Raw genomic sequence first — 9,078 nt, forward strand, 5'->3', positions numbered from 1 at the left:
AGCTGCCAGTGAGCACTGATTTATGTCAATGGGGGAAGCTGAAAACTGCTGCCGGATCCGGATTCGAACCTGGGTCTCCTGCTAACTAAACAGCTCTGACCACTACGCCATCTGGACACAGTAGACATCACAGCCTCAGAGACTAACCTAGCATGCCTCTCCTCAGACACAATTTCTCAACTTCTGCCACGCACTTCTGCTGTAGTGCCTCTCCTTATTAGCCTCATAACTCGCGGCATATCTCCGGTTACCAGAAGCTTGGTGTGAATCTTCACTGATCATTGGCCTTCAGCTCCTTAATTATATACGTCGTGTCTGTACTTTTGGATATGTTCGACAGAACAGACACCAGATATATAAAATTGTCTCTCGTTGGGAGAAAAAATAGGTTGACATAAGTAATAAAGATGTAGAATGTTAGCAACGTTTGTTTTCCGTAAAAATCATTAAGCATTTTCACATACATAGTCAGAGGCATGTAGAGGCTTATCTCACTAGGGGTAAGGTAGATACTACCTACAGGAAAATTAAAGAGACCTTTGGAGATAAGAGAACTACTTGTATGAACATCAAGAGCTCAGATGGAAACCCAGTTCTAAGCAAAGAAAGGAAAGCAGAAAGGTGGAAGGGGTATATAGAGGGTCTATACAAGGGCGATGTACTTGAGGACAATATTATGGAAATGTAAAAGGATGTAGATGAAGATGAAATGGGAGATAAGATACTGCGTGAAGAGTTTGACAGAGCACTGAAAGACCTGAGTCGAAACAAGGCCCCCGGAGTAGACAACATTCCATTGGAACTACTGACGGCCTTGGGAGAGCCAGTCCTGACAAAACTCTACCATCTGGTGAGCAAGATGTATGAGACAGGCGAAATACCCTTCAAGAAGAATATAATAATTCCAATCCCAAAGAAAGCAGGTCTTCACAGATGTGAAATTTCCGAACTATCAGTTTAATAAGTCACAGCTGCAAAATACTAACACGAATTCTTTACAGACGAATGGAAAAACTAGTTGAAGCTGACCTCGGGGAAGATCAGTTTGGATTCCGTAGAAATGTTGGAACACGTGAGGCAATACTGTCCCTACGACTTACCTTAGAAGCTAGATTAAGGAAGGGCAAACCTACGTTTTTAGCATTTGTAGACTTAGAGAAAGCTTTTGACAATGTTGATTGGAATACTCTCTTTCAAATTCTGAAGGTAGCAGGGGTAAAATACAGGGAGCGAAAGACTATTTACAATTTTTACAGAAACCAGATGGCAGTTATAAGAGTCCAGGCACATGAAAGGGAAGCAGTGGTTGGGAAGGGAGAGAGACAGGGTTGTAGTCTCTCCCCGATGTTATTCAATCTGTATATTGAGCAAGCAGTGATGGAAACAAAAGAAAAATTCGGAGTAGATATTCAAAACCACGGAGAAGAAATAAAAATGTTGAGGTTCGCCGATGACATCGTAATTCTGCCAGACACAGCAAAGGACTTGGAAGAGCAGTTGAACGGAATGGATAGTGTCTTGAAAGGAGGATATAAGATGAACATCAACAAAAGCAAACCGAGGATAATGGAATGTAGCCGAATGAAGTCGGGTGATGCTGAGGGAATTAGATTAGGAAATGAGACACTGAAAGTAGTAAAGAAGTTTTGCTATTTGGGGAGCAAAATAACTGATGATGGTCGAAGTAGAGAGGATATAAAATGTAGACTGGCAATGGCAAGGAAAGTGTTTCTGAAGAAGAGAAATTTGTTAACATCGAGTATACATTAAAGTGTCAGGAAGTCATTTCTGAAAGTATTGGTATGGAGTGTAGTCATCTATGGAAGTGAAACATGCATGATAAATAGTTTGGACCAGAAGAGAATAGAAGCTTTCGAAATGTTGTGCTACAGAAGAATGCTGAAGATTAGATGGGTAGATCACATAACTAATGATGAAGTATTGAATAGAATTGGGGAGAAGAGGAGTTTGTGGCACAACTTGACAAAAAGAAGGAACCCTTAGTAGGACATGTTCTGAGGCATCAAGGGATCACCAATTTAGTATTGGCGGGCACCGTGGAGGGTAAAAATCGTAGAGGGAGACCAAGAGATGACTACACTAACCAGGTTTCTGAAGGATATAGGTTGCAGTAAGTACTGGGAGATGAAGAAGCTTGCACAAGATAGAGTAGCATGGAGAGCTGCATCAAACCAGTCTCTGGACTGAAGACCACAACAACAACAACAATCGGAGGCATTATTTTCCAACATGCCCGCTTATGAAATCCAGAAACAAAACGCCAGTCAATGGAATGACATCATTCCTAAACGAACAAAAAAAGGGGCCAGTGAACTTCTGAGGACCGATGACGTCACAGTCACAGAGCATCCTATTCGTTGACTCTACACGAAGATGTGGGACCATAAATGCAGCGTCTTACTGTCGGGACCTTCACTAAGCTGCACTATACCAAACAAACGGTTGTCCAACAGCGTTGTGCTGCTTCTTGATAATGCTGACTCGAAGTATTTGCTACGGCAGTTTAACTGGGAAGCTCTTGAACATACATGATACCTCACAACTAGGGTTGGCATAGCCTTAAACAAAACACATGGAAAGTGGTCGAATAGCTTTCGTCATCTGTTGTTTCGTGGAATACAATTTTGTTATTTAACAACAATATTATTACAATTAAAGAAAAGGCCCTACTCAGTAGAAACAATTTTTATCAAATTTATACCATTAAGAGCAAGAACTGAAACCGGAAGTATACAGTTCCCCAAAAAAGAAAAAAAAGGTAAAGTCACACCAACTGGGCGAGGCTGCAAGCAGGTCCAACAAACAATTTTATCAAGAGAATGACTTACAATGACAACCATTAAATGTACTACCAATTTCCAAACTTAGGCAATTGTTACACAGTTGGATAACACCCATCCAGATACAGAAATGACCACAATTCACGCCACTGATTGTGGCTGTTGGGCCGTTTAACAGTATAAACATTAATTAAAAAAATCCTTTAGCAATAAAATACACAACTTCCCAAAAGAGACAAACTGGGAAGGTATAAAAATTAAATATAAATCTCCGCCGGTACTTCAAACAAAACATTGAAAATGACCCTTCAATAAAAATACATTTGATCAAAACACAGTATAAATTGGGAGTAGATGTAATTTAAGTGTAACTCCCAGGTGGTACAATGACCTTAAATGAATATACAATTGCTCAGAATTCAAGGTAAGCTGAGAGCTACAGCAGACGGCTATCACAGCCAACAAGGAACGGGCAGCCAAGTTTCACAGTGAGTGGAGTTAGCTAATGACTGTGAATCACGGTAAGGTTCTGTGGTGGTTCTTTATGTATTGGTTTTTATATACTATGCAAAGCTGAATTTAATGTTATTGTGCCTCTTCACAAGTGGATAATTATTTACGTCAGTGAGTCAGTTGTTGTGTTTCTCGCAATTAATATGCCCGACATGGTGTTTTTATATTAAGAGACAGGGCCAGAAAATCTAATTCCAGATACATGACTGTCTTTATTATTGAAATTGATTTTTGTGAAATTGTAAGGCTAAGGATATTATCGCGATTTCGTTAAGCGAGGATCGAAAAAATTTACTGAACTCAGTTTAGTCATATATGATTCAATGTTGGAAACATTGCTTACTTTTGTTGTTTCAAAGGAAGAAATGCTAATCAAGAGAAATCTTCTACATTTACATTTATTTTTACTTGTCAAAATTAGCGAATGCTAAGATACGTATTACGACTCTGTGCCGTTGTCAGTTAGATCAATTGCGCTGACCTCTGCAAAAATGTTCCCCTGTACGATTTACATAAAGAAATTAATTTTACCATTTCATGAATATAGGAGCTGGTACACACAAACATGGACAACACTTTTAAGTGATATTTGATTATATTTAGGCTCAATATTACATGAAACTTACAAATTTTCGTGCCTCGTCCCAGAATAGCTTCTTACACTACCAAGAAACAAAAGGGAAGAGAGCGATCTTTCAGCAAAAGAACAGAGATCGCAATTAATTGTTTACAGAGTCTTTGTTATCTGAGATAATATTTGTATTTCTGTGTGACGTCAGTTATTTAATATTAGCCGGCCGCGGTGGTCTCGCGGTTCTAGGCGCGCAGTCCGGAACCGTGCGACTGCTACGGTCGCAGGTTCGAATCCTGCCTCGGGCATGGATGTGTGTGATGTCCTTAGGTTAGTTAGGTTTAAGTAGTTCTAAGTTCTAGGGGACTAATGACCACAGCAGTTGAGTCCCATAGTGCTCAGAGCCATTTTTTGAATTTAATATTATTTTATCACGTTATGTGGCGTACCGCCACAGTTCGACAGTTCATATTGATACGTAACAGGCCCTAAGCTTAACGCACTGAGAGGCAGTAATGAGACTGCAAGGTGTAAATGAGTAATTAAAGAGATATAGTGAGAAGGAACATCGGGTTTGCCAGACACGCTTCAAACCTCCTGAGCTTATTAAATTTAACTGATGGTTCCCGCATAACCGGCGGCAACAATCAACAACAATCAACAATCAAACAACAACAACAATCAACTTAACTTGATCCAACACGACACGGTTGGTATTGGCACCAGATTGCCGGCCAACACAGACGCCGAGCGACGACGGAAGTGCCGCAGCAGTAAGAAGCAAACACGCCTCTGCTCCAGGCCGACGGAAGGTGCCGTCTGCCGCCAAAGAAACTCTTCCAACACACATCAAAAGAGGACAGAAATCTGTGCAAGTAAGGCTACACACAAGAATGCCTAAGGAGTAGAAAATCAGAACTAACCACACAAGCGACTACCGTAAATGGCTCTGAGCACTATGGGACTGAGGTCATCAGTCCCCTAGAACTTAGAACTACTTAAACTTAACTAACCTAAGGATATCACACACATCCTTGCCCGAGGCAGGATTCGAACCTGCGACCGTAGCGGTCGCGAGGTTCCAGACTGAAGCGCCTAGAACCGCTCGGCCACCCTGGCAGGTGCGACTGCCGATAGAAATTGCAAGTTTAACACTCTTTAAAATTACTATTATTCATAAGCGAATATGTCAGCCGTCTGCTGATACCGTAACTGAAGAATGCTCATCTACAAAGGTTGCTTTGCCTCCCATACAGATTATGTTACAATGTAAGTCCGTCCATGCAACTTATAACAGGGAGTACTCGTACACTTCAAAACATATGGCCTGGAACACAAATTGCGATCAATAACACGGACCCATAATCATGCACTCACTCGCTCATAGGCGCGTTAATATGACAGGTCCGATTCCACGTAACACAGATATGGCCTTACACTATCAAGTACTCAAAATAAGGTTCAAACGACTCTGAGCCTTATGGAACTTAACTTCTAAGGTCATCAGTCCCCTAGAACTTAGAACTACTTAAACCTAACTAACCTAAGGACATCACACAAATCCATGCCCGAGGCAGGATTCGAGCCTGCGACCGTAGCGGTCGCGCGGTTCCAGACTGTAGCGCCTAGAACCGATCGGGCACCCCCGCCGGCTCAAAATAAGAAAACGGCACTTAACTTCGGTCAGATGTGAAGGAGCCGTGACTTGCAGGACTGCAGCCGGTGGTGTTATTGCCAATCTGTACATGCGGTCGCCGAAGTGCCGTATAATTTAAACTCACAAAGTAAGCAGGGAGCTTGCCGAGTAGGTTGTAAAGCGACGTCCTTAGGTATTCCCACAGCCCGCCGCCACTGATCCTTAAGCGAGCCGGCAAGGCTTGCCCCCGAACGATTTAACTATTCGCGGCTTCTCGTACCCTTACCGGAGAGCCGGAGTGCTCCAAAAGCAACAACTTGTGAGCCACGTGCCATCCAGCCCCGCCAAACCAATCACACACACCCGCCGAACAAAGGCTTTAGCTCGTGACATACGATGAAATCGATATCGACAACCCGAGTAGTTAGTTGCGCCAGTGGTATGCCATGCCACAAAGACTAAAGCAGCCTTCTCTCAATACACATTATAGCCAGTACTATGTACTGAGTGTGTACCTCCTTTTCTCCAAATTGATGGATTTTTTAGACGGGAAGCACTAAAGAAATAACAACGTACTCAAGGAGAACATGTGTCACATCTAACAACTTCGCACAGCTGAGTACGGAGTAGGTACAGGAAGACTCGTGAAGAGTTACGGAAAATGTTTAAATCTTTAGGGTGAACATATGGACAATATGTTATTAAATAAGTGGCCTTTCATTATTTTGAATGTTGTCACTGGAACGTCTTTAGTAAGTTAGTAAGTTCTCTTCAATCAGTTTCTTCCTGTAGTGGGAATATAACGTCCATACAATCCCTAAGATATAAGTTGCGAAAATTGTCATATAATCTGGTTTACAGGTCAAGCACCCAAGTTGATAGAAAAAAGGAAAAGAAAATTGAGTGTCCATTAGACGATAATCAGCTTGGCTTCATGAAAGGCAAAAGTGCCAGCCAGACAGTTACCTTAAGAAAAATCGAGACGCATTTATAGAAGACATTGTCCTAGAATAAGTGTTCGACAATGTTAAATGGAAAAACATGTTCAAAATCCTCAATCGATAGGTGTAAGCTATAGGGAAACACGATTAATATACAATCGAGAGGAAACAATGAGAATGGAAGATTGAGAACGAAGTTCTCGTATTAAAAAGAGTGTAAGTCAAGGAGGCAGTCTTTCTATCTTTATGTTTAGTCTTTACAGCGAAGAAGAATGATGAAAATAAAATAAAGGCTCAAGAGTGGGATTAAAATTCAGAGTGTAAGGATATCATTCACTGACGACATTGCTATCCTCAATGGAAGTGAAGAAAAACTGCAGAACTATTGAATGCAATGAACAGTCTAAGCCGTACAGCATATGGATTTAAGATACACTAAAAAGAGATGAAAACAATGAATAGCAGAAATAAGGTTAGAGAGAAGCTGAACATCTAAATCGACGATCAGGAAGCAGTTGTAGTGACGGAAGTCTACTGTATTGGAAACAAAGTAATACGAAATAACACAAATAACAGATAACGGGCTAAGAAAGAACGACGTGAAAAGCAGAGTAGATTCCTGGCCAAAAGAAGACTTCTGGTATTAAACATCCACTTAATTTGAGTAAAGAATTTCTGAGACGATATTTTTAGAGCGCAGCATTGTTTGTTAGTGAATCGTTGACTGTGGAGAAACCGGAAAAGAAGAGAATCGAAGCGTTTGAGATGTGGTGCTACAGAAGAATGTTGAAAATTAGGAAGACTGAAACGACAAGATATGTGTAGGTTCGCTTTCAAATCGGGCAGTAAAGAAATTTATGAAGAACACTGATAAGAAGGAGGGACAGGATTATGGGCTATGTGCTGAGACATCAGAGAATTACTTTTACGGCGATATTGCGGTACCCGTGTCGTTAAGTTCGGTGCAGTTTTTCCTCGAACATACAGGGTGGCGCACGAAATGTGTTACCATTTTGTTTTTTAATATAAACTTCATTGTCAATACAATCTGAAAGGAACATACACTACAATGAAGAGCCGTCTATGGAGGTTTGTTCTAACTCAGTACATGCTCAATATGACTACCATTTCGTTTCCTAACTTCCTTCAAACGAACACTGAAGTTAGTGATTACCCTACGGCACATGTCTTCCATAATTTCACTGCAAGCTTGAAGAATAAGTCTTCTGAGCTCCATTAAATCACGTGGACGTTTCGGGAAATTTTTTTCCTTTAGGTACCCTCAAAGAAGAGAGTCATATGGATTGAGGTCTGGACTATTGGGGGGCCAATTTTGTCCGTCATTGAAGCGACCTGGAAACCTGAGTGAAATGATCCGCATGTCGAAATGCTCGTGTAAAAACTCCAACACAGTGTTTACAGTATGTGGCCTTGCTCCATCTTGCATGAACCACTGCGCGTTGAAGGGCAAGGCAGCAGCAAGAAGCTGTGGAATGAAGCTATTGCGAAGCATACTCAAATAACGCTCGCTGTTCACAACTCCTTCAAAGAAAAATGGTGCATTAAGTCCGTGATTGTTGCCCACGCTGTAATCCTCGGAGCATAATGTTGTCATTCATGAAGCACTTGTGGGTTTTCAGAGGCTCAAAAGCGTACATTTTGTTTGTTAACCACACCGTCTAAATGAAAATGCGCCTCGTCTGAAAATGAAACGTTGAGAGTTTCTTCCCAATCCTCCGCCCACTGAGCAAACAGTAGTCTCTGCTACTTGTGTTCTTCAGTGCGCTTCTGTGCACAGGTCATCTTGTATGCGTACATATGGAGGTCACTTTTAAGAATTCATTGAACGGAACGTCTGTACATTCCCAGTTGCACTGCTGTATTTGTATACGATTTCCCGGGACTTCGCTGTACAGCAACTCGTACCGCTTCAGTATATCCGGCGAACAGATAGGCTTAGGCCGAGTTCACTTTGCTTCCAATACTGTTCCTTCCTGTACAAAGTTATCGTACAACCTTTGGGTGGTCTTCTTTCAAGGAACCCATCGTGTGTTAAACTGTTGTCGAAAACGCCTCTGAGTCACAACAAGGCTTTTCGTTTCATGAAAAAGTAACACAATTGCCGATCATTGCCGTGTCGTCAGTCTTCCATTGCCAGCCATTGCTGCTTACTAGTCTCCTAGCTGCAGTATCCTGAATTACACGTCATATAGTAACTCATTTGTTTTTTCAAGCTCTGCTGGTACTGCTGTAGAGATCCCAGCGGGATATCTAAAGTGCGTCGTAAATTGTGAAAGAAACAATTGGTAACACATATCGTGCGCCACCCTGTAGATACACGTCCGAAGCAACAGGCACTGCGGTGACTACAGCCGTCACCAAAGACATGAAATGTATCTGCCACACAAAGTTTCATTGTATTCATTCCATTAAATAGCTGACGGTTGTCCGTATTTGCAACTCTGAATATATTTCATAACAGCTGTAGTCACCACAGTGCCTTTCCCTTCGAACATTATGCACGTCCGTAAGAACATTACATCGTACTTATTAACAACACAGTAATTGCAACATCGTATTTATCTGCCGATACCAGGCAGAGATTTTCAGTTAAAA

This window comes from Schistocerca gregaria, chromosome 6 (genome assembly GCF_023897955.1).
Source record: "Schistocerca gregaria isolate iqSchGreg1 chromosome 6, iqSchGreg1.2, whole genome shotgun sequence".
NCBI classification, from domain to species: Eukaryota; Metazoa; Arthropoda; class Insecta; order Orthoptera; family Acrididae; genus Schistocerca; species Schistocerca gregaria.